Source organism: Procambarus clarkii, chromosome 29, assembly GCF_040958095.1.
Source record: "Procambarus clarkii isolate CNS0578487 chromosome 29, FALCON_Pclarkii_2.0, whole genome shotgun sequence".
Lineage (NCBI taxonomy): Eukaryota > Metazoa > Arthropoda > Malacostraca > Decapoda > Cambaridae > Procambarus > Procambarus clarkii.
The window spans coordinates 27,575,812-27,600,357 of NC_091178.1; positions in this window are offsets into that span (position 1 = coordinate 27,575,812).

Genomic DNA, 24,546 nt, shown 5'->3' on the forward strand with positions numbered 1-24,546 from the left:
CAGGGAGGAGTGACAGTGTTGACGGGGAGGCGTGACTGTGTTGACGGGCAGGAGTGACAGTGCTGACGGGGAGGAGTGACTGTGTTGACGGGCAGGAGTGACAGTGTTGACAGTGTTGACGGAAAGGAGTGACAGTGTTGACGGAAAGGAGTGACAGTGTTGACGGAAAAGAGTGACAGTGTTGACAGGGAGGAGTGAGTATTGACCGGGAGGAGTGACAGTGTTGACGGAGAGGAGTGACAGTGTTGACGGGGAGGAGTGACAGTGTTGACTGGGAGGAGTGACAGTGTTGACGGGGAGGAATGACTGTGTTGACGGGGAGGAGTGACAGTGTTGACGGGGAAGAGTGACTGTGTTGACAGGGAGGAGTGACAGTATTGACCGGGAGGAGTGACAGTGTTGACGGAGAGGAGTGACAGTGTTGACGGGGAGGAGTGACAGTGTTGACTGGGAGGAGTGACAGTGTTGACGGGGAGGAGTGACTGTGTTGACGGGGAGGAATGACTGTGTTGACGGGGAGGAGTGACAGTGTTGACGGGGAAGAGTGACTGTGTTGACAGGGAGGAGTGACAGTATTGACCGGGAGGAGTGACAGTGTTGACGGAGAGGAGTGACAGTGTTGACGGGGAGGAGTGACTGTGTTGACGGGGAGGAGTGACAGTGTTGACGGGCAGGAGTGACAGTAGTAGGGATGACGTGCCACAGGTACCTTTTTTTTTGGGGCAGAGGACCCCTGTGGACTGTACAGTCCACAGGTACCTTTTTTTGGGGGGGAGAGGACCCCTGTGGACTGTACAGTCCACAGGTACCTTTTTTTTGGGGGGGGGGAGAGGACCCCTGTGGACTGTACAGTCCACAGGTACCTTTTTTTTTTTTTGGCGAGAGGACCCCTGTGGACTGTACAGTCCACAGGTAACTTTTTTTGTTTTTCTGGGAAATTCGTGTCTGGGAGCCAGGGTTTTCAGGTAAATTTTGTCAGTCACAGATTTTAGAAGTAAGGGTTTCTTATGATGAAAATAATTTCCGAGACTTAGAAGTTTGTTAAGGCCTTATGGGAGAAATTCAAATTCGTGTTTATGAGCCAGGGTTTTCAGGTAAATTTTGTCAGTCACAGATTTTTAGAAGTTGTTAAAGTTCTTATAATTAAAAATAATGTCATACGAGTACGGACTGTTTTGTGTGCATATCCATGTGTACTATTGTCAAAAATTGTCAAAACCGACAGACACGTGAAGCTATGTGTGTTTATGTGTACCTGTAATTGAACCACACCCCCCTCCCTCCCCCCTTACCTCGCAATCTGTCGCCTCACCTGTGTTTACTTTAGACGTCAGCCAGACACGGCCTTCAGGTCACCTCGGTAATCGTATCTTATCTTCTCCATAATAATATCTGGACCGTCCCTCTCTCTCTCTCTCCTCCTATTTCCTTACAGCTATTTTCAGAGTTTCAAATAATCATAGAAGTTTATTTATATGTTTATGACCGAATTTGTAAAAGGACCATTTTCAGAGAATATTGTCTTAGATGTTTTGTTAAGGAAAACAGACAACTTATCCATAACATTTAGTTTTATATCCATTTACGGCTATTTCACCTGTAAAGACCAAAATTGAACAGAGCCCAGTTTTTAGCTCATATTTCATCAGAGTCCAATTATCAACAGAAATTCGCCAGAGTCTACTTTGAGAGCAAATTTCATCAGTGTCCTGTAATCTGTGAAAATTTGACAGAGTCCATTTTATACCCAATTTTCGTCAGAGTCCAGTTTATGCTCAAATTCGCCAGAGTCTACTTTGTGCCAAAATATTCAGAGTCCAGTTCATGATCTAAATTAATCAGAGTCCAATTAAAGACCCAAATTTGACAGAGACCACATTTTCGCTACTAGCAGTCCAATCCCCCTGAAATTTTAAACAGTCATATTTCAGACGTAGTAAATAAGATCAAGTCAGTTACTGAGCTCCAGCTCTTGTCCCCCACCCTCTTCCACCCTCAAGTCTTTGTAAATAAACCATCAATTTCCCCGAAATTTTTTACCCTCTGTATTTCAGACATAGTAAATATGAAGTAACAAATATAAAACTCTAGCTCTTGTCCTCTGTCCAAGTTCACTCATGTAAGTTCATTACTCTCAGTCCAAATCACCCAACTACATTTTCAGACATAGTAAATAAAACCCAGTTCAGTTATCAAGTTTCAACTCTTGTGCCCCAGCTTAGTTCATTTGTGCAAGTTCTTTATTTTCCAACTAAATCACCTGAGATTTAAGATCACCTTATTTCTAACGTAGTAAAATTAATCTGGACATTAGCCTTAGATCATCAGACATAAATATATTCGATCAAGTCCGTCTCCAGCTTAACTCTTATCCGAGTACACACATAACCCCAACCTGTGTAATTATCTTTCACCCCCTCCCACCTTCCTCCATCTCATCTCACCTTACCCTTTCCCTCCCTTACCTTCTCATCCCCAACTTATCCAAACCTTCAATAATCGTACTGTATTTGCATATTTTCTCTATATTCACTGTATTCTTCGTATTCTCATCCGTGTTCACTCCATGTTCTTCAAATGTTCACAGTCTCATTCAGTTCATATTTTCACAAGTATCTCCATTTTTCTGTAATCTTTCTCTTAGTCTCATTATGTTCTCTACAAATTCTAGTCATATTTTCTATGTTTTCATGTTCATCACATGTTCTCTTTACAACTTTTATACTCAATATTCATGCTAACTTCCATATTTTGTGTTCTTTGTCAATAATCATGTTCCTCTACAAGTTCATGTTCCTCACAAGATCACTTCGTTTTTCACCTTCACTTACATGTTTTCTACATTCTTTGTCATATTCTCCATGTTCTTCACAAGTCCATTGTTCATTCTTTGTATTCCCTATTCTCCTTATCATGTTTTCATGTTCTCTGTAAGTTCATATTCCCAGCATGTTCACTGTATTCATCAACTTTTCTTACATGTGTTCTTTGCCATGTTCCCCATATGTTCTCTGGGTTTTTCCCCTTACATGTTATTTAACGTTCCTTAACTAAAAAAATCTTTCGCCAATCAACTAAAAACATAGTCACTTTCGTCATTTCTCAACTAAACTTATTATCCAGTCAACTAAAAATAGTCAGAAATAGCCTCGTTCAACACTGTTCTTAACTAAAACAACCTTTCTCTTAGCTGAAAATTGTCAAAGGAAACTTCTTTCAGCACTTTCTTAACAGCCGCTATGTTTCATCAAGAAAAAAATTGTCAAAGGAAACTTTCCAAAACTGTTCATAACTAGCTTTTATCCATCGTCAATCAACTAAATAATAACTTTCATCATTTCTTAACTAAACTTATTCCCCAGTCATCAGAAAATAGCCGTGTTCTTCATGTTTCATTGTCATTTCATAACTAAAATTATCCATCAATCAACAGAAAAAGCCATGTTCATCATGTTTCGTCTTTTTGCTTAACTAAAATTATGTTTTGTCAAGTAAGAAAAAATAACCAAAGATATCTTTCATCGCTGTTCTTAACTGACATTATACTTTGGGGGAGCACAAAAATAGTCTCCCTCGTCATGTTTTGTCTTTTTCCTTAACTAAAGTATTCATCAGTCAACTAAAAATAGTTGCTTCATCATGTTTCCTTGTCATTTCTTAACTGAAATATCACTTCTCTCATTTAAAATAGTCACGTGTAGCCTCTTTCCAACACTGTTCTTAACTAAAGTAACCTTTCACTTCGCTAAAATAGTCATATTCATCATTGTTCCTAACTAAATTATATGTCGTTAAGTAAGAAATATAGTCAAAGACACTCTTCGAGACATCAAGGACTTACTCAAAGACATCAAAGTTACACTCTAAGACATCCTTTGAGACATCAAAGACATCCTTTAAGACTTCAATGGGACTCTTCGAGATATCAAAAGACACTCTCAAACACTCAAAAATTTACTTGCATCCTCAAAGTTATTCTCAGAGGCATAAAAGTCATTCTCAGAGCTATCAAATTATTCTCGATGTCATCAAAAAGTATTTTCTCGTTCATCAAAGTTAATCTCAGAGTTAACAAAGGTAATCTCTAACTCACTCTCGCACATCAAAGTTGTTTCAAAGACATCAAAGTTAATCTCAGAGTTACCCAAAGATATTCTCATGTCCACAAAAGTTATTCTGAGCTATCAAAGTTAATCTCAAACATCTCCGTTCATAAAAGTTATTCTCTAAGAGCTATAAAAAGTTATTCTCAGTCATCAAAGTTATTCCAAGAGACGTCAAAGTTAATCCAAGACATCATCTTTCATCAAAGATATTCTCTCTAAGCCATCAATGTTCTTCTCTAAGACATAAAAGTTATTCTCTATGTCATCAAAAGTTATTCTCTGAGCTAACAAAATACTACTCATGTTCTCAAAGACATTCTCCAATTCATCAATGTTGTTTCAAAGACATCAAAGTTAATCTCAGAGTTATCCAAAGACATTCTCAAAGTCATCTAAAGTTATTCTCTAAGACATCAAAGTTATTCTAAGAGTTATCAAAAGTTATTCTCAGTCATGTTATGTTATTCTCTAACTCACTTCCATTCATCAAAGACATTCTCTAAGCCCTCAAAGTTATTCTCTAAGACAACAAAGTCATTCCCAGAGTCATCAAAAAGTTATTCTTCTAAACATAAAATTTGCTCTGTAAGATATCTTCGTTCATCAAACTTATTCTCAGAGATATCTAAAGTTATTCTCAGAACAATCAAAAGTTATTCTAAGACAACAAAAGTTATTCTCAGAGCTACCCAAAGCTATTCTCAGAGTCACCTTCGTTCGTCAGAGAAACTTTCAAAACATCTTTTGTTCATCAAACTTGTTTTCAAAGTCATCAAAAGTTAATCTAAGACATCTTCGTTGACCAAAGTTATTCTCAGAGTCATCAAAGTGATCTCTAATTCACCTTTGTTCTCCCAAAGTTGTTCTCTAAGACACCTTCGTTCATCAAAGAAACTCTCCTTCTTCCATCATGTTATTCTTTAAGACATCTTCAGTCATAAAATTTCTCTCCAAAATGTAACTAGTTCAGCTTTTCATACCAAACCTGCATTTCTGTTAAAACATATTTTCTTAGTTGCTTTACCCTAAAACTGTTCTCTGAACTACACTGTTCAAACCTACGTAACCTATCCTCTCCACCCAATGTTACTTAGTTAACGTAACGTTCCTAAACCTAACTTTACCTATCCTAACATAACTTACCTTACCTTACCTATCTTACCTGACTTTACCTATCTTACCTAACTTAACCTGCATAACCTAACTTTACCTATGTTACCTTACCTTACCTATCTTACCTAACCTAACCTAACTTTACCTATGTTACCTTACCTTACCTACCTTTCCTAACTTAACCTGCTTAACCTATCTTACCTAACTTTACCTATGTTACCTTACCTTACCTACCTTTCCTAACTTAACCTGCTTAACCTATCTTACCTATCTTACCTATCTTACCTAACTTTACCTATGTTACCTTACCTTACCTACCTTTCCTAACTTAACCTGCTTAACCTATCTTACCTATCTTACCTAACTTTACCTATCTTACCTAACTTAACTTTCATAACCTAACTTTACCTATCCTAACATAACTTACCTTACCTTCCCTATCTTACCTAACTTTACCTATCCTAACATAACTTACCTTACCTATCATACCTAACTTAACCTAACTTTACCTATCCTAACTTACCTAACTTATTCTGCTTAACCTAACTTACCTACATTACCTAACTTATCCTAACTTATTTAACTTATCTTACCTATCCTAACCTAACTTGCTTTACCTAACTTAATCTTACATTCCCAAACTGATGTATCCTAACTTATCTAGTCAAACCAGACATGATCTAACTTACATAAGTATTCCTTATTGTCTTTTGTGTTTCGTCAATCATTGTCTCATATTCATTTACTCATTTCTTTAGTTAATTTCTCAAATGGTCACTTATGGATTTCAAGTGCTATTTGTTAGAGATTGGATATTTAAGCATTTCAAAGAATTATAATTTCTCAAATGGTCACTTATGCATTTCAAGTGCTATTTGTTAGAGATTGGATATTTAAGCATTTCAAAGAATTTTTGTTATATATGGGCATTTACTCATTTCAAGGGATAATTTCTCAAATGGACGTTTTTGCATTTCAAGTGTTATTTGTTTAAGATTGGGTGTTTAACCATTTCAAAGAATTTTTGTTATATATGGGCATTTACTCATTTCAAGGGATAATTTCTCAAATGGACGTTTTTGCATTTCAAGTGTTATTTGTTTAAGATTGGGTGTTTAACCATTTCAAAGGTTTTTGTTATATATGGGAACTTACTCGTTTCAAGGGCCAATTTCTCAAATGGCCATTTTTGTAGATCAAGGGTTATTTGTTAAAGTTCATCAAGTTGCTCATAAGTTGTATTTATTATGTTTGTTATCATTTATTTCTTATTCCCCAACCCCTTAACCTAACCTCTTGTAATCTTAGTGTATTTGGTAGGTTCTATCATATGTTCTTATTCCCCAACCCTTTAACCTAACCTTTCAGATGTAGTTTGTTGAATATATTATCCTTTTCCTAACCTTTCAGATGTAGTGTTGTTTCTCCTTTGTATATTTTTTTACCCAAACCTTCTTTCCTTCTTTTACTTTGATTCTCCTACTCCTTCTAACCCTCCTTTTCTATCTCTCTCCCTTATTTTCTCTCTTCCTCCCCCTCTCTCTCCCTCATTTGCTCAAATGCTCTCTTGTTTCTCAAATTCAAGTCTTAATGCTCCCATTCTCACACCCTCACTCTCATTCACTTAGTTTTCTTTTTTCTCAAATTCAAGTCTTAATGCTCCCATTCTCACACCCTCACTCTCATTCACTTAGTTTTCTTTTTTCTCAAATTCAAGTCTTAGTTCCCCCATGCCCACACTCTCTCTCTCATTCTCTCCTCTTTGGTCCCATTTTCTTCCGCCCCCTCTCTCTTACTCCTTGCTCTTCTTTCATGCTTTCACTCCCTTGAGCTCTTGTTTCTCAATTTCAAGTCTTAGTAGATCTGATTCTTTACTATTGTAATTTTATTATTACTAAGATAAAGAATGAACTTATATGTGAAAACAAAGTAAAAGAAGGAAAGAAGGTTAAGTGGGATGGTGGGTTTGGGTAAAAATATACAAAAAGGAGAAACAAAACTACATCTGAAAGGTTAGGAAAAGGATAATATATTCAACAAACTACATCTGAAAGGTTAGGTTAAAGGGTTGGGGAATAAGAACATATGATAGAACCTACCAAATACACTAAGATTACAAGAGGTTAGGTTAAGGGGTTGGGGAATAAGAAATAAATGATAACAAACATAATAAATACAACTTATGAGCAACTTGATGAACTTTAACAAATAACCCTTGATCTACAAAAATGGCCATTTGAGAAATTGGCCCTTGAAACGAGTAAGTTCCCATATATAACAAAAACCTTTGAAATGGTTAAACACCCAATCTTAAACAAATAACACTTGAAATGCAAAAACGTCCATTTGAGAAATTATCCCTTGAAATGAGTAAATGCCCATATATAACAAAAATTCTTTGAAATGGTTAAACACCCAATCTTAAACAAATAACACTTGAAATGCAAAAACGTCCATTTGAGAAATTATCCCTTGAAATGAGTAAATGCCCATATATAACAAAAATTCTTTGAAATGCTTAAATATCCAATCTCTAACAAATAGCACTTGAAATGCATAAGTGACCATTTGAGAAATTATAATTCTTTGAAATGCTTAAATATCCAATCTCTAACAAATAGCACTTGAAATCCATAAGTGACCATTTGAGAAATTAACTAAAGAAATGAGTAAATGAATATGAGACAATGATTGACGAAACACAAAAGACAATAAGGAATACTTATGTAAGTTAGATCATGTCTGGTTTGACTAGATAAGTTAGGATACATCAGTTTGGGAATGTAAGATTAAGTTAGGTAAAGCAAGTTAGGTTAGGATAGGTAAGATAAGTTAAATAAGTTAGGATAAGTTAGGTAATGTAGGTAAGTTAGGTTAAGCAGAATAAGTTAGGTAAGTTAAGTTAGGATAGGTAAAGTTAGGTTAAGTTAGGTATGATAGGTAAGGTAAGTTATGTTAGGATAGGTAAAGTTAGGTAAGATAGGGAAGGTAAGGTAAGTTATGTTAGGATAGGTAAAGTTAGGTTATGAAAGTTAAGTTAGGTAAGATAGGTAAAGTTAGGTAAGATAGGTAAGATAGGTTAAGCAGGTTAAGTTAGGAAAGGTAGGTAAGGTAAGGTAACATAGGTAAAGTTAGGTAAGATAGGTAAGATAGGTTAAGCAGGTTAAGTTAGGAAAGGTAGGTAAGGTAAGGTAACATAGGTAAAGTTAGGTAAGATAGGTTAAGCAGGTTAAGTTAGGAAAGGTAGGTAAGGTAAGGTAACATAGGTAAAGTTAGGTTAGGTTAGGTAAGATAGGTAAGGTAAGGTAACATAGGTAAAGTTAGGTTATGCAGGTTAAGTTAGGTAAGATAGGTAAAGTCAGGTAAGATAGGTAAGGTAAGGTAAGTTATGTTAGGATAGGTAAAGTTAGGTTTAGGAACGTTACGTTAACTAAGTAACATTGGGTGGAGAGGATAGGTTACGTAGGTTTGAACAGTGTAGTTCAGAGAACAGTTTTAGGGTAAAGCAACTAAGAAAATATGTTTTAACAGAAATGCAGGTTTGGTATGAAAAGCTGAACTAGTTACATTTTGGAGAGAAATTTTATGACTGAAGATGTCTTAAAGAATAACATGATGGAAGAAGGAGAGTTTCTTTGATGAACGAAGGTGTCTTAGAGAACAACTTTGGGAGAACAAAGGTGAATTAGAGATCACTTTGATGACTCTGAGAATAACTTTGGTCAACGAAGATGTCTTAGATTAACTTTTGATGACTTTGAAAACAAGTTTGATGAACAAAAGATGTTTTGAAAGTTTCTCTGACGAACGAAGGTGACTCTGAGAATAGCTTTGGGTAGCTCTGAGAATAACTTTTGTTGTCTTAGAATAACTTTTGATTGTTCTGAGAATAACTTTAGATATCTCTGAGAATAAGTTTGATGAACGAAGATATCTTACAGAGCAAATTTTATGTTTAGAAGAATAGCTTTTTGATGACTCTGGGAATGACTTTGTTGTCTTAGAGAATAACTTTGAGGGCTTAGAGAATGTCTTTGATGAATGGAAGTGAGTTAGAGAATAACATAACATGACTGAGAATAACTTTTGATAACTCTTAGAATAACTTTGATGTCTTAGAGAATAACTTTAGATGACTTTGAGAATGTCTTTGGATAACTCTGAGATTAACTTTGATGTCTTTGAAACAACATTGATGAATTGGAGAATGTCTTTGAGAACATGAGTAGTATTTTGTTAGCTCAGAGAATAACTTTTGATGACATAGAGAATAACTTTTATGTCTTAGAGAAGAACATTGATGGCTTAGAGAGAATATCTTTGATGAAAGATGATGTCTTGGATTAACTTTGACGTCTCTTGGAATAACTTTGATGACTGAGAATAACTTTTGATAGCTCTTAGAGAATAACTTTTATGAACGGAGATGTTTGAGATTAACTTTGATAGCTCAGAATAACTTTTGTGGACATGAGAATATCTTTGGATAACTCTGAGATTAACTTTGATGTCTTTGAAACAACTTTGATGTACGAGAGTGAGTTAGAGATTACCTTTGTTAACTCTGAGATTAACTTTGATGAACGAGAAAATACTTTTTGATGACATCGAGAATAATTTGATAGCTCTGAGAATGACTTTTATGCCTCTGAGAATAACTTTGAGGATGCAAGTAAATTTTAGAGTGTTTGAGAGTGTCTTTTGATATCTCGAAGAGTCCCATTGAAGTCTTAAAGGATGTCTTTGATGTCTCAAAGGATGTCTTAGAGTGTAACTTTGATGTCTTTGAGTAAGTCCTTGATGTCTCGAAGAGTGTCTTTGACTATATTTCTTACTTAACGACATATAATTTAGTTAGGAACAATGATGAATATGACTATTTTAGCGAAGTGAAAGGTTACTTTAGTTAAGAACAGTGTTGGAAAGAGGCTACACGTGACTATTTTAAATGAGAGAAGTGATATTTCAGTTAAGAAATGACAAGGAAACATGATGAAGCAACTATTTTTAGTTGACTGATGAATACTTTAGTTAAGGAAAAAGACAAAACATGACGAGGGAGACTATTTTTGTGCTCCCCCAAAGTATAATGTCAGTTAAGAACAGCGATGAAAGATATCTTTGGTTATTTTTTCTTACTTGACAAAACATAATTTTAGTTAAGCAAAAAGACAAAACATGATGAACATGGCTTTTTCTGTTGATTGATGGATAATTTTAGTTATGAAATGACAATGAAACATGAAGAACACGGCTATTTTCTGATGACTGGGGAATAAGTTTAGTTAAGAAATGATGAAAGTTATTATTTAGTTGATTGACGATGGATAAAAGCTAGTTATGAACAGTTTTGGAAAGTTTCCTTTGACAATTTTTTTCTTGATGAAACATAGCGGCTGTTAAGAAAGTGCTGAAAAAAGTTTCCTTTGACAATTTTCAGCTAAGAGAAAGGTTGTTTTAGTTAAGAACAGTGTTGAACGAGGCTATTTCTGACTATTTTTAGTTGACTGGATAATAAGTTTAGTTGAGAAATGACGAAAGTGACTATGTTTTTAGTTGATTGGCGAAAGATTTTTTTAGTTAAGGAACGTTAAATAACATGTAAGGGGAAAAACCCAGAGAACATATGGGGAACATGGCAAAGAACACATGTAAGAAAAGTTGATGAATACAGTGAACATGCTGGGAATATGAACTTACAGAGAACATGAAAACATGATAAGGAGAATAGGGAATACAAAGAATGAACAATGGACTTGTGAAGAACATGGAGAATATGACAAAGAATGTAGAAAACATGTAAGTGAAGGTGAAAAACGAAGTTATCTTGTGAGGAACATGAACTTGTAGAGGAACATGATTATTGACAAAGAACACAAAATATGGAAGTTAGCATGAATATTGAGTATAAAAGTTGTAAAGAGAACATGTGATGAACATGAAAACATAGAAAATATGACTAGAATTTGTAGAGAACATAATGAGACTAAGAGAAAGATTACAGAAAAATGGAGATACTTGTGAAAATATGAACTGAATGAGACTGTGAACATTTGAAGAACATGGAGTGAACACGGATGAGAATACGAAGAACACAGTGAATATAGAGAAAATATGCAAATACAGTACGATTATTGAAGGTTTGGATAAGTTGGGGATGAGAAGGTAAGGGAGGGAAAGGGTAAGGTGAGATGAGATGGAGGAAGGTGGGAGGGGGTGAAAGATAATTACACAGGTTGGGGTTATGTGTGTACTCGGATAAGAGTTAAGCTGGAGACGGACTTGATCGAATATATTTATGTCTGATGATCTAAGGCTAATGTCCAGATTAATTTTACTACGTTAGAAATAAGGTGATCTTAAATCTCAGGTGATTTAGTTGGAAAATAAAGAACTTGCACAAATGAACTAAGCTGGGGCACAAGAGTTGAAACTTGATAACTGAACTGGGTTTTATTTACTATGTCTGAAAATGTAGTTGGGTGATTTGGACTGAGAGTAATGAATTTACATGAGTGAACTTGGACAGAGGACAAGAGCTAGAGTTTTATATTTGTTACTTCATATTTACTATGTCTGAAATACAGAGGGTAAAAAATTTCGGGGAAATTGATGGTTTATTTACAAAGACTTGAGGGTGGAAGAGGGTGGGGGACAAGAGCTGGAGCTCAGTAACTGACTTGATCTTATTTACTACGTCTGAAATATGACTGTTTAAAATTTCAGGGGGATTGGACTGCTAGTAGCGAAAATGTGGTCTCTGTCAAATTTGGGTCTTTAATTGGACTCTGATTAATTTAGATCATGAACTGGACTCTGAATATTTTGGCACAAAGTAGACTCTGGCGAATTTGAGCATAAACTGGACTCTGACGAAAATTGGGTATAAAATGGACTCTGTCAAATTTTCACAGATTACAGGACACTGATGAAATTTGCTCTCAAAGTAGACTCTGGCGAATTTCTGTTGATAATTGGACTCTGATGAAATATGAGCTTAAAACTGTCTCTGACGAATTTTGCTCTCAAAGTAGACTCTGGCGAATTTCTGTTGATAATTGGACTCTGATGAAATATGAGCTAAAAACTGTCTCTGACTAATTTTGCTCACAAAGTGGACTCTGTTCATTTTTAGGCATAAAATGGTCTCTGATGAAATATGAGCTAAAACTGTCTCTGACTAATTTTGATCTCAAAGTAGACTCTGGCAAATTTCTGTTGATAATTGGTCTCTGATGAAATATGAGCTAAAAACTGTCTCTGACTAATTTTGATCTCAAAGTAGACTCTGGCGAATTTCTGTTGATAATTGGACTCTGATGAAATATGAGCTAAAAACTGGGCTCTGTTCAATTTTGGTCTTTACAGGTGAAATAGCCGTAAATGGATATAAAACTAAATGTTATGGATAAGTTGTCTGTTTTCCTTAACAAAACATCTAAGACAATATTCTCTGAAAATGGTCCTTTTACAAATTCGGTCATAAACATATAAATAAACTTCTATGATTATTTGAAACTCTGAAAATAGCTGTAAGGAAATAGGAGGAGAGACAGGGAGGAGTGACAGTGTTGACGGGGAGGAGTGACTGTGTTGACTGGGAGGTGTGACAGTGTTGACAGGGAGGAGTGACTTTGTTGACGGGGAGGAGTGACAGTGCTGACAGGGAGGAGTGACAGGGTTAATTGGGAGGAGTGACAGTGTTGACGGGGCAGGAGTGACTCTGTTGATGGGGAGGAGTGACAGTGATGACAGGGAGGAGTAACAGTGTTGATGGGGAGGAGTGACAGTGTTGACTGGGAGGAGTGACAGTGTTGATGGGGAGGAGTAACTGTGTTGACGGGGAGGAGTGACAGTGTTGACGGGGAGGAGTGATTGTGTTGACGGGGAGGAGTGACTGTGTTGACTGGGAGGAGTGACAGTATTGATGGGGAGGAGTGACTGTGTTGACGGGGAGGAGTGACAGTGTTGACGGGGAGGAGTGACTGTGTTGACGGGGAGGAGTGACTGTGTTGACTGGGAGGTGTGACAGTGATGACAGGGAGGAGTGACAGTGTTGACGGGGAAGAGTGACTGTGTTGACAGGGAGGAGTGACAGTATTGACCGGGAGGAGTGACAGTGTTGACGGGGAGGAGTGACAGTGCTGACAGGTAGGAGTGACAGTGTTAATTGGGAGGAGTGACAGCGTTGACGGGGGAAGAGTGACTGTGTTGACGGGGGAGGAGTGACAGTGATGACGGGGAGGAGTGACAGTGTTGACGGGGAAGAGTGACTGTGTTGACAGGGAGGAGTGACAGTATTGACCTGGAGGAGTGACAGTGTTGACGGAGAGGAGTGACAGTGTTGACGGGGAAGAGTGACTGTGTTGACAGGGAGGAGTGACAGTATTGACCTGGAGGAGTGACAGTGTTGACGGAGAGGAGTGACAGTGTTGACGGAGAGGAGTGACAGTGTTGACGGGGAGGAGTGACTGTGTTGACGGGAGGAATGACAGTGCTGACAGGGAGGATTGACAGTGTTGATGGGGGAGGAGTGACTGTGCTGACGGGGAGGAGTGACAGTGATGATGGGGAGGAGTGACAGTGTTGACAGGGAGGAGTGACTGTGTTGACGGGGAGGAGTGACTGTTGACGGGGAGGAGTGACTGTGTTGACGGTTAGGAGTGACAGTGCTGACGGGGAGGAGTGACTGTGTTGAGTGGCAGGAGTGACAGTGTTGACGGAAAAGAGTGACAGTGTTGACGGAGAGGAGTGATAATGTTGACAGGGAGGAGTGACAGTGTTGACGGGGAATAGTGACTGTGTTGACGGGGAGGAGTGACTGTTGATGGAGAGGAGTGACTGTGTTGACGGGGAAGAGTGACTGTGTTGACGGGGAGGAGTGACTGTGTTGACGGGGAGGAGTGACTGTGTTGATGGGGAGGAGAGACAGTGTTGACGGGAAGGAGTGACAGTGTTCACTGTGAAGAGTGACTGTGTTGATAGGGAAGAGTGCCAGTGTTGACGGGGAGGAGTTACTGTGTTGACAGGGAGAAGTGACAGTGTTGACAGAAGAGTGACTGTGTTGACGGGGAGGAGTGACTGTTGACGGGGAGGCGTGACTGTGTTGACAGGGAGGAGTGACAGTGTTGACGGGGAGGAGTGACTGTGTTGATGGGGAGGAGTGACTATTGACGGGGTGGAGTGAATGTGTTGACAGGGAGGAGTGTCTGTGTTGACAGAGAGGAGTAACTGTTGACGGGAAGGAGTGACTGTGTTGACGGGCAGGAGTGACAGTGCTGACGGGTAGGAGTGAATGTGTTGACGGGCAGGAGTGACAGTGTTGACAGTGTTGACGGAAAGGAGTGACAGTGTTGACGGAAAGGAGTGACAGTGTTGACGGAAAAGAGTGACAGTGTTGACAGGGAGGAGTGACAGTGCTGACAGGGAGGATTGACAGTGTTGATGGATGAGGAGTGACTGTGTTGACAGGGAGGAGTGACAATGATGACGGGGAGAAGTGACAGTGTTGACGGGGAGGAGTGACTGTGTTGACGGGGAGGAGTGACTGTTAATGGGGAGGAGTGACTGTTAATGGGGAGGAGTGACTGTGTTGACGGGGAAGAGTGACTGTGTTGACGGGGAGGAGTGACTGTTGATGGGAAGGAGTGACTGTGTTGACAGGGAGGAGTGACAGTGTTCACTGGGAAGAGTGACTGTGTTCACGGGGAGGAGTGACTGTGTCGACGGGGAGGAGTGACAGTGTTGACGGATAGGAGTAATTGTGTTCAGAGGGAGGAGTGACTGTTGATGGGGAGGAGTGACTGTGTTGACGAGGAGAAGTGACTGTTGTCGGGGAGGAGTGACTGTGTTGACGGGCAGGAGTGACAGTGCTGGCGGGGAGGAGTGACTGTGTTGCCGGGCAGGAGAGACAATGTTGACGGAAAGGAGAAACAGTGTTGACTTAAGGGAGTGACAGTGTTTAACAGGGAGGAGTGACACTGTTGACGGGGAAGAGTGACTGTGTTGACGGGGAGGAGTGAATGTTGTTGGGGAGGAGTGACAGTGTTGACGGGGAAGAGTGAATGTGTTGACGGGGAGGAGTGACTGTGTTGACGGGGAGGAGTGACTGTGTTGATGGGGAGGAGAGACAGTGTTGACGGGAAGGAGTGACAGTGTTCACTGGGAAGAGTGACTGTGTTGATAGGGAAGAGTGCCAGTGTTGACGGGGAGGGGTTACTGTGTTGACAGGGAGAAGTGACAGTGTTGACAGAAGAGTGACTGTGTTGACGGGGAGGAGTGACTGTTGACGGGGAGGCGTGACAGTGTTGACAGGGAGGAGTGACAGTGTTGACGTGGAGGAGTGACTGTGTTGACGGGGAGGAGTGACTATTGACGGAGTGGAGTGAATGTGTTGACAGGGAGGAGTGTCTGTGTTGACAGAGAGGAGTAACTGTTGACGGGGAGGAGTGACTGTGTTGACGGGCAGGAGTGACAGTGCTGACAGGGAAGGAGTGACTGTGTTGACAGGGAGGAGTGACAGTGTTGACGGGGAGGAGTGACTGTGTAGACGGGGAGGAGTGACTGTTGATGGGGAGGAGTGACTGTGTTGACGGGGAAGAGTGACTGTGTTTACGGGGAGGAGTGACTGTTGATGGGAAGGAGTGACTGTGTTGACAGGGAGGAGTGACAGTGTTCACTGGGAAGAGTGATTGTGTTGACGGGGAGGAGTGACTGTGTCGACGGGGAGGAGTGATAGTGTTGACGGATAGGAGTAATTGTGTTCAGAGGGAGGAGTGACTGTTGTCGGGGAGGAGTGACTGTGTTGACGAAGAGAAGTGACTGTTGTCGGGGAGGAGTGACTGTGTTGACGGGCAGGAGTGACAGTGCTGACGGGGAGGAGTGACTGTGTTGCCGGGCAGGAGAGACAATGTTGACGGAAAGGAGAAACAGTGTTGACTTAAGGGAGTGACAGTGTTGACAGGGAGGAGTGACACTGTTGACGGGGAAGAGTGACTGTGTTGACGGGGAGGAGTGACTGTTGGTGGGGAGGAGTGACTGTGTTGACGAGGAAGAGTGAATGTGTTGACGGGGAGGAGTGACTGTGTTGACGGGGAGGAGTGACTGTGTTGATGGGGAGGAGAGACAGTGTTGACGGGAAGGAGTGACAGTGTTCACTGGGAAGAGTGACTGTGTTGATAGGGAAGAGTGCCAGTGTTGACGGGGAGGGGTTACTGTGTTGACAGGGAGAAGTGACAGTGTTGACAGAAGAGTGACTGTGTTGACGGGGAGGAGTGACTGTTGACGGGGAGGCGTGACAGTGTTGACAGGGAGGAGTGACAGTGTTGACGTGGAGGAGTGACTGTGTTGACGGGGAGGAGTGACTATTGACGGAGTGGAGTGAATGTGTTGACAGGGAGGAGTGTCTGTGTTGACAGAGAGGAGTAACTGTTGACGGGGAGGAGTGACTGTGTTGACGGGCAGGAGTGACAGTGCTGACAGGGAAGGAGTGACTGTGTTGACAGGGAGGAGTGACAGTGTTGACGGGGAGGAGTGACTGTGTAGACGGGGAGGAGTGACTGTTGATGGGGAGGAGTGACTGTGTTGACGGGGAAGAGTGACTGTGTTTACGGGGAGGAGTGACTGTTGATGGGAAGGAGTGACTGTGTTGACAGGGAGGAGTGACAGTGTTCACTGGGAAGAGTGATTGTGTTGACGGGGAGGAGTGACTGTGTCGACGGGGAGGAGTGACAGTGTTGACGGATAGGAGTAATTGTGTTCAGAGGGAGGAGTGACTGTTGTCGGGGAGGAGTGACTGTGTTGACGAAGAGAAGTGACTGTTGTCGGGGAGGAGTGACTGTGTTGACGGGCAGGAGTGACAGTGCTGACGGGGAGGAGTGACTGTGTTGCCGGGCAGGAGAGACAATGTTGACGGAAAGGAGAAACAGTGTTGACTTAAGGGAGTGACAGTGTTGACAGGGAGGAGTGACACTGTTGACGGGGAAGAGTGACTGTGTTGACGGGGAGGAGTGACTGTTGGTGGGGAGGAGTGACTGTGTTGACGAGGAAGAGTGAATGTGTTGACGGGGAGGAGTGACTGTGTTGACGGGGAGGAGTGACTGTGTTGATGGGGAGGAGAGACAGTGTTGACGGGAAGGAGTGACAGTGTTCACTGGGAAGAGTGACTGTGTTGATAGGGAAGAGTGCCAGTGTTGACGGGGAGGGGTTACTGTGTTGACAGGGAGAAGTGACAGTGTTGACAGAAGAGTGACTGTGTTGACGGGGAGGAGTGACTGTTGACGGGGAGGCGTGACAGTGTTGACAGGGAGGAGTGACAGTGTTGACGTGGAGGAGTGACTGTGTTGACGGGGAGGAGTGACTATTGACGGAGTGGAGTGAATGTGTTGACAGGGAGGAGTGTCTGTGTTGACAGAGAGGAGTAACTGTTGACGGGGAGGAGTGACTGTGTTGACGGGGAGGAGTGACTATTGACGGGGTGGAGTGAATGTGTTGACAGGGAGGAGTGTCTGTGTTGACAGGGAGGAGTGTCTGTGTTGACAGAGAGGAGTAACTGTTGACGGGGAGGAGTGACTGTTGACGGGGAGGAGTGACAGTGTTGACGGGGAAGAGTGACTGTGTTGACAAGGAGGAGGCGTGACCTGTCAACAGCGTGTATATATATATATATATATATATATATATATATATATATATATATATATATATATATATATATATATATATATATATATATATATATATATATAGCTGAAAACTTACACCCCAGAAGTGACTCAAACCCATACTGCCAGAAGCAATGCATCTGATGGTACAGGATCCCTTAACCACTTAACCAACACGACCGGACAAAAGAGGATAGTAGCTGAGGCTAATTCTCCACCCCCCGCCGGCACTCTGTTGGTAATCTTGGGCATCGTATTTTATCAAATAACCTCATTCTTTGGGGGCACACGTGAGGAACATATATATATATATATATATATATATATATATATATATATATATATATATATATATATATATTTATATATATATATATATATATATATATATATATATATATATATATATGACCGAAAAAGTAAGATTATTAATTCTAACACGAATTTTCTCTATGTTTGTTATATTTCTTTTCACTGTTGATGGTAACTGAAAAATCAATTCTTCAAAATTCATTTTTATTTCTTATCTGACGCGACACTTGAACGCGTTTCGTAAAACTTATTACATTTTCAAAGACTTTAGTTTACACACACAACTATAACTGAACAGAGTTCAAACAGCTTCGATTTTATACCTGCATTTAGGTGAGGTGATATGTTACAACAGTTTTGGATGAGGTGAAAACAAACTTTCAACACAAGACAGAACACGAAACAATGGGTATAATATTTTGTAAGTTAAAGGGAAGAATGGAAGTAACTGCAGAGGGCCTATTGGCCCATATTTATTGATGCTTTTATATTGGTGTGGAGTCTTGAAGTGATTAGAATATTGTTGTGCATAAAGTGGCTGTTGATTGCTGGTGTCGACTTCTTAATGTGTAGTGCCTCGCAGATATCAAGCCGCCTGCTATCGCTGTGTCTATCGATGATTTCCGTGTTTTTTGTTAAGACTTCTCTGGTGATGGTCTGGTTGTGGGAAGAGATTATATATTCGTTAATGGAGCCTTGTTGCTTATGCATCGTTAATCGCCTGGAAAGAGATGTTGTTGTCTTGCCTATATACTGAATTCTTTGAGGCTTACAGTCCCCAAGTGGGCATTTGAAGGCATAGACGACATTGGTCTCTTTTAAAGCGTTCTGCTTTGTGTCTGGGGAGTTTCTCATGAGTAGGTTGGCCGTTTTCTTAGTTTTATAGTAGATCGTCAATTGTATCTTCTGATTTTTGTCTGTAGGGATAACGTTTCTATTAACAATATCTTTCAGGACCCTTTCCTCCGTTTTATGAGCTGTGGAAAAGAAGTTCCTGTAAAATAGTCTAATAGGGGGGTACAGATGTTGTGTTAGTTGTCTCTTCAGAGGTTGCATGGCGTTTCACCTTCCTTCTTATGATGTCTTCCACGAAACCATTGGAGAAGCCGTTGTTGACTTGGACCTGCCTTACCCTACAGAGTTCTTCATCGACTTGCTTCCATCCTGAGCTGTGGCTGAGAGCACGGTCGACATAAGCGTTAACAACACTCCTCTTGTACCTGTCTGGGCAGTCACTGTTGGCATTGAGGCACATTCCTATGTTTGTTTCCTTAGTGTAGACTGCAGTGTGGAAACCTCCGCTCCTTTCCAAGACTGTTACATCTAGAAAGGGCAGCTTCCCATCCTTCTCCATCTCGTAAGTGAAACGCAACACAGAATTCCGCTCAAATGCCTCCTTCAGCTCCTGCAGATGCCTGACATCAGGTACCTGTGTAAAAATGTCGTCAACATACCTGCAGTATATGGCCGGTTTCAAGTTCATGTCGACTAAGACCTTTTGTTCGATGGTACCCATGTAGAAGTTCGCAAACAGGACACCTAGGGGAGAACCATGGCGTCCCCATCTACTTACTTATACATGTTCCCATCCGGGCTCAAGAAGGGTGCCTCTTTAGAACAAGCTTGGAGTAGTTTCCTTAGAATGTTTTCTGGTATGTCAAGAGGAGTACAGACCGGATCACGATACACTCCGTCCACTATCATCCCGATTGCTTCATCCACAGGTACGTAGGTAAACAGTGATTCTACGTCCAACGAGGCTCTTATCCCTGTGACCCGTGTGCCCCGCAGTAAGTCAAAAAATTCCTTTAAAGACTTCAGGCTGAAGGTGCAAGGGACAAAATATTATACCCATTATTTCGTGTTCTGTCTTGTGTTGGAAGTTTGTTTTCACCTGATCCAAAACTGTTGTAACATATCACCTCACCCAAATGCAGGTATAAAATCGAAGCTGTTTGAACTCTGTTCAGTTATAGTTGTGTGTGTGTAAACTAAAGTCTTTGAAAATGTAATAAGTTTTACGAAACGCATTCAAGTGTCGCGTCAGACTAGAAATAAAAATGAATTTTGGAGAATAGATTTTTCAGTTACAATCAACAGTGAAAAGAAATATAAGAAACAGAGAAAATTCGTGTTAGAATTATTAATCTTACTTTTTCGGTCATCTTTAGTAATAAATGTCTACAGGAAAGACTGCTTCCAAAATAAATATATATATATATATATATATATATATATATATATATATATATATATATATATATATATATATATATATATATATATATATATATATATATATATATATATATATATATATATATATATATATATATATATATATATATATATATATATATATATATATATATATATATATATATATGAAAACTCCACACCCCAGATGTTACTCGAACATGGACCTACATGAGCACTTTGCAACATTGCAACTGTTGTCACGGTGCCTTAATCCACTCGAACATAAGTGACCACACATAAGGAGGTGATAGCTAAAGCTATTTGACCCCCCCCCCCAAGGGGCACTTTGATGGTATTCTTGGGCATAACTATTTCATCAAATCACTATATTTCAGTGGGCCCACGTGATCAACAGAAATGCGAACATTCAGGCTTGTTCGCATTTCTGTTGCTCACGTGGCCCCACTAAAATGAAGTGATTTGATGAAATAGCTATACCCGCTGCCGTACACTTACACCCGCTGCCCTACACTTACACCCGCTGCCCTACACTTACACCCGCTGCCGTACACTTACACCCGCTGCCCTACACTTACACCCGCTGCCCTACACTTACACCCGCTGCCCTACACTTACACCCGCTGCCCTACACTTACACCCGCTGCCCTACACTTACACCCGCTGCCCTACACTTACACCCGCTTATCTAGAAATGTACAGATTGATAAATGATTGTAAACATCCCTTACAGTTGTCAGTTACAGCTTCCAGTTACAAGGGAAGTTACAGCTTCCCTTGTCAGGAAGACGATGGTTGGCAGGGAGCGGTAGTGTAAAGTGACTGTTAGATCAGTGGGATTCTTTAATAACTCATTACCAAATCGCTACTTGCTCTTGTGATAAATATGTTATAAGGCAACTTTTTCAATGTACTCTGATCCCTCAATTAGCTATATCTCACATTTCTCAGACCAATCCTAAATCTTTTTGAAAGTATGACTTGACTTTATCAAAAAGATGAAGCAGATCAGTGTAGCCATCACGCTGTCTTAGAAAACTTCACTCTTGGAATACTCAGAAGAATCGTGCATCCTCATCATGCAAAGCTTCATGTTAATTTGGACTACAATTACATATGTCTGCCTCTGGAGAAAGTGGACTTTGGTTACTAATTTTCAACACTTCAGGCAACTAACAGACAAAACAATTTTATAACCCAGGAAAAGTTTCAAAATATTCAAGAAAGATGCCATAATATTTAAGTGAAAGCAAGCAAAAAACTTCTTTCTCGTATTCCAAGTAATGCTGAAACTTTCAAAATCGTGTAGTGTACTCTATATATTAAAATATATTACTTTGTAACCTGTATCAGTCACTAAACAAAAAACTGGGCTACTCTACTTTTAGACCCTCAGCTCACTATTTTCAGCAATTTGGATCTGGCAACCCTGGGTCCAGCGTGTTTTCGTTCCTAGTTGGTTCTGTAATCTGTTGACTGAGCGAGAATTTGTCACAGAATCTCAGTAGTTCTCTGACCTGTGGTTGGCTATTTCCAGGTTGATTTCCTGCTATAATGTTATTGTTTAATATTCTCCATTTTAAACTGGGTAGGTATAAGTCTCCAAGGAAGATAATATCTGGTACTGGGTTTGCTAGGTTATCAAGGATATTCTCTATTTTGTAGATCAGTTCAGTGAATTCCTAAACTGTTGCATCTGGCGGTTTGTATATTAAAATAATAAGTAGATTCATATGTAAGTAGTACACTTACACCCGCTGACCTACACTTATACCCGTTACCGTACACTTACACCCGCTGCCCTACACTTACACCCGTTACCCTACACTTACACCCGTTGCCCTACACTTACACCCGTTACCCTACACTTACACCCGCTGCCCTACACTTACACCCGTTACCCTACACTTACACCCGCTGCCCTACACTTACACCCGTTACCCTACATTTACACCCGCTGCCCTACATTTACACTTGGCGACGGTCAACACTGTGGGATGGTTTAGGAGTGCAATACGTCCTGTTCTGTGGCAACGTTGAGTGGTGACGTAATTGTTCCACAGCCACACTGAGAAGTCCTACCACTGACCATACTGAGAAGTCCTACCACTGACCACACTGAGAAGTCCTACCACTGACCACACTGAGAAGTCCTACCACTGACCACACTGAGAAGTCCTACCACTGACCACACTGAGAAGTCCTACCACTGACCATACTGAGAAGTCCTACCACTGACCACACTGAGAAGTCCTACCACTGACCATACGACTAACAAATACACCAACAGATATTCACACACTTCCACACCTCACACACATATGTACACTCTGAACCACCCCATCCACCGCCCCATCCCCCACACCATCCACCACTCCATCCACCACACCATCCACCACACCATCCACCACACCATCTACCACACCATCTATCACACCATCCACCACACCATCCACCACACCATCTACCACACCATCCATCACACTATCCACCACACCATCCACCACACCATCCACCACACCATCCATCACACCATCCACCACACCATCCACCACACCATCCACCACATTATCCACCACACCATCCATCACACCATCAACCACACCATCCATCACACCATCCACAACACTATCCACCACACCATCCACCACACCATCCACCACACCATCCACCACACCATCCACCACACCATCCACCACACCATCCACCACAACCCACCTGGAGTCCTCTTGATGGCCCAGGAGAAGGTGACCGAGGCCGGGTAGGCCACGACGCTGCAGGCGATAGTGACGGAGTCTCCACTCGGGGCCACGTACTCCTGACGCTGGTCCTCCTGGCACACCGGGGCGACTGTTGGGTGACAGGAAGACACAATGAGAGAGACAGTGGAGAAAATGAGAAATGTGAAGATACAGACAATGAGAAAGGTGAGGGAGTCACGTCTTACGCGAGAGAAGCGGAAGCCAGACTGAAAGAGAGAGAGAGAGAGAGAGAGAGAGAGAGAGAGAGAGAGAGAGAGAGAGAGAGAGAGAGAGAGAGAGAGAGAGAGAGAGAGAGAGAGAGAGAGAGAGAGAGAGAGAGAGAGAGAGAGAGAGAGAGAGAGAGAGAGAGAGAGAGCGAGAGAGAGAGAGAGAGAGAGAGAGAGAGAGAGAGAGAGAGAGAGAGAGAGAGAGAGAGAGAGAGAGAGAGAGAGAGAGAGAGAGAGAGAGCGAGAGAGAGAGAGAGAGAGAGAGAGAGAGAGAGAGAGAGAGAGAGAGAGAGAGAGAGAGAGAGAGAGAGAGCGAGAGAGAGAGAGAGAGAGAGAGAGAGAGAGAGAGAGAGAGAGAGAGAGAGAGAGAGAGAGAGAGAGAGAGAGAGAGAGAGAGAGAGAGAGAGAGAGAGAGAGAGCGAGAGAGAGAGCGAGAGCGAGAGCGAGAGCGAGAGCGAGAGCGAGAGCGAGAGCGAGAGCGAGAGAGAGCGAGAGCGAGAGCGAGAGCGAGAGCGAGAGCGAGAGAGAGAGAGAGAGAGAGAGAGAGAGAGAGAGAGAGAGAGAGAGAGAGAGAGAGAGAGAGAGAGACAGAGTGAGAGTGAGAGTGAGAGAGAGAGAGAGAGAGAGAGAGAGAGAGAGAGAGAGAGAGAGAGAGAGAGAGAGAGAGAGAGAGAGAGAGAGAGAGAGAGAGAGAGAGAGAGAGAGAGCGAGAGAGAGAGAGAGAGAGAGAGAGAGAGAGAGAGAGAGAGAGAGAGAGAGAGAGAGAGAGAGAGAGAGAGAGAGAGAGAGAGAGAGAGAGAGAGAGAGAGAGAGAGAGAGAGAGAGAGAGAGAGCGAGAGCGAGAGCGAGCGAGAGCGAGAGAGAGAGAGAGAGAGAGAGAGAGAGAGAGAGAGAGAGAGAGAGCGAGAGAGAGAGCGAGAGCGAGAGCGAGAGCGAGAGAGAGCGAGAGCGAGAGCGAGAGAGAGAGAGAGAGAGAGAGAGAGAGAGAGAGAGAGAGAGAGAGAGAGAGAGAGAGAGAGAGAGAGAGAGAGGGGGGGGAGAGAGAGAGAATGAGAGAGAGAGAGAGAGAGAGAGAGAGAGAGAGAGAGAGAGAGAGAGAGAGAGAGAGAGAGAGAGAGAGAGAGAGAGAGAGAGAGGGGGGGGGAGAGAGAGAATGAGAGAGAGAGAA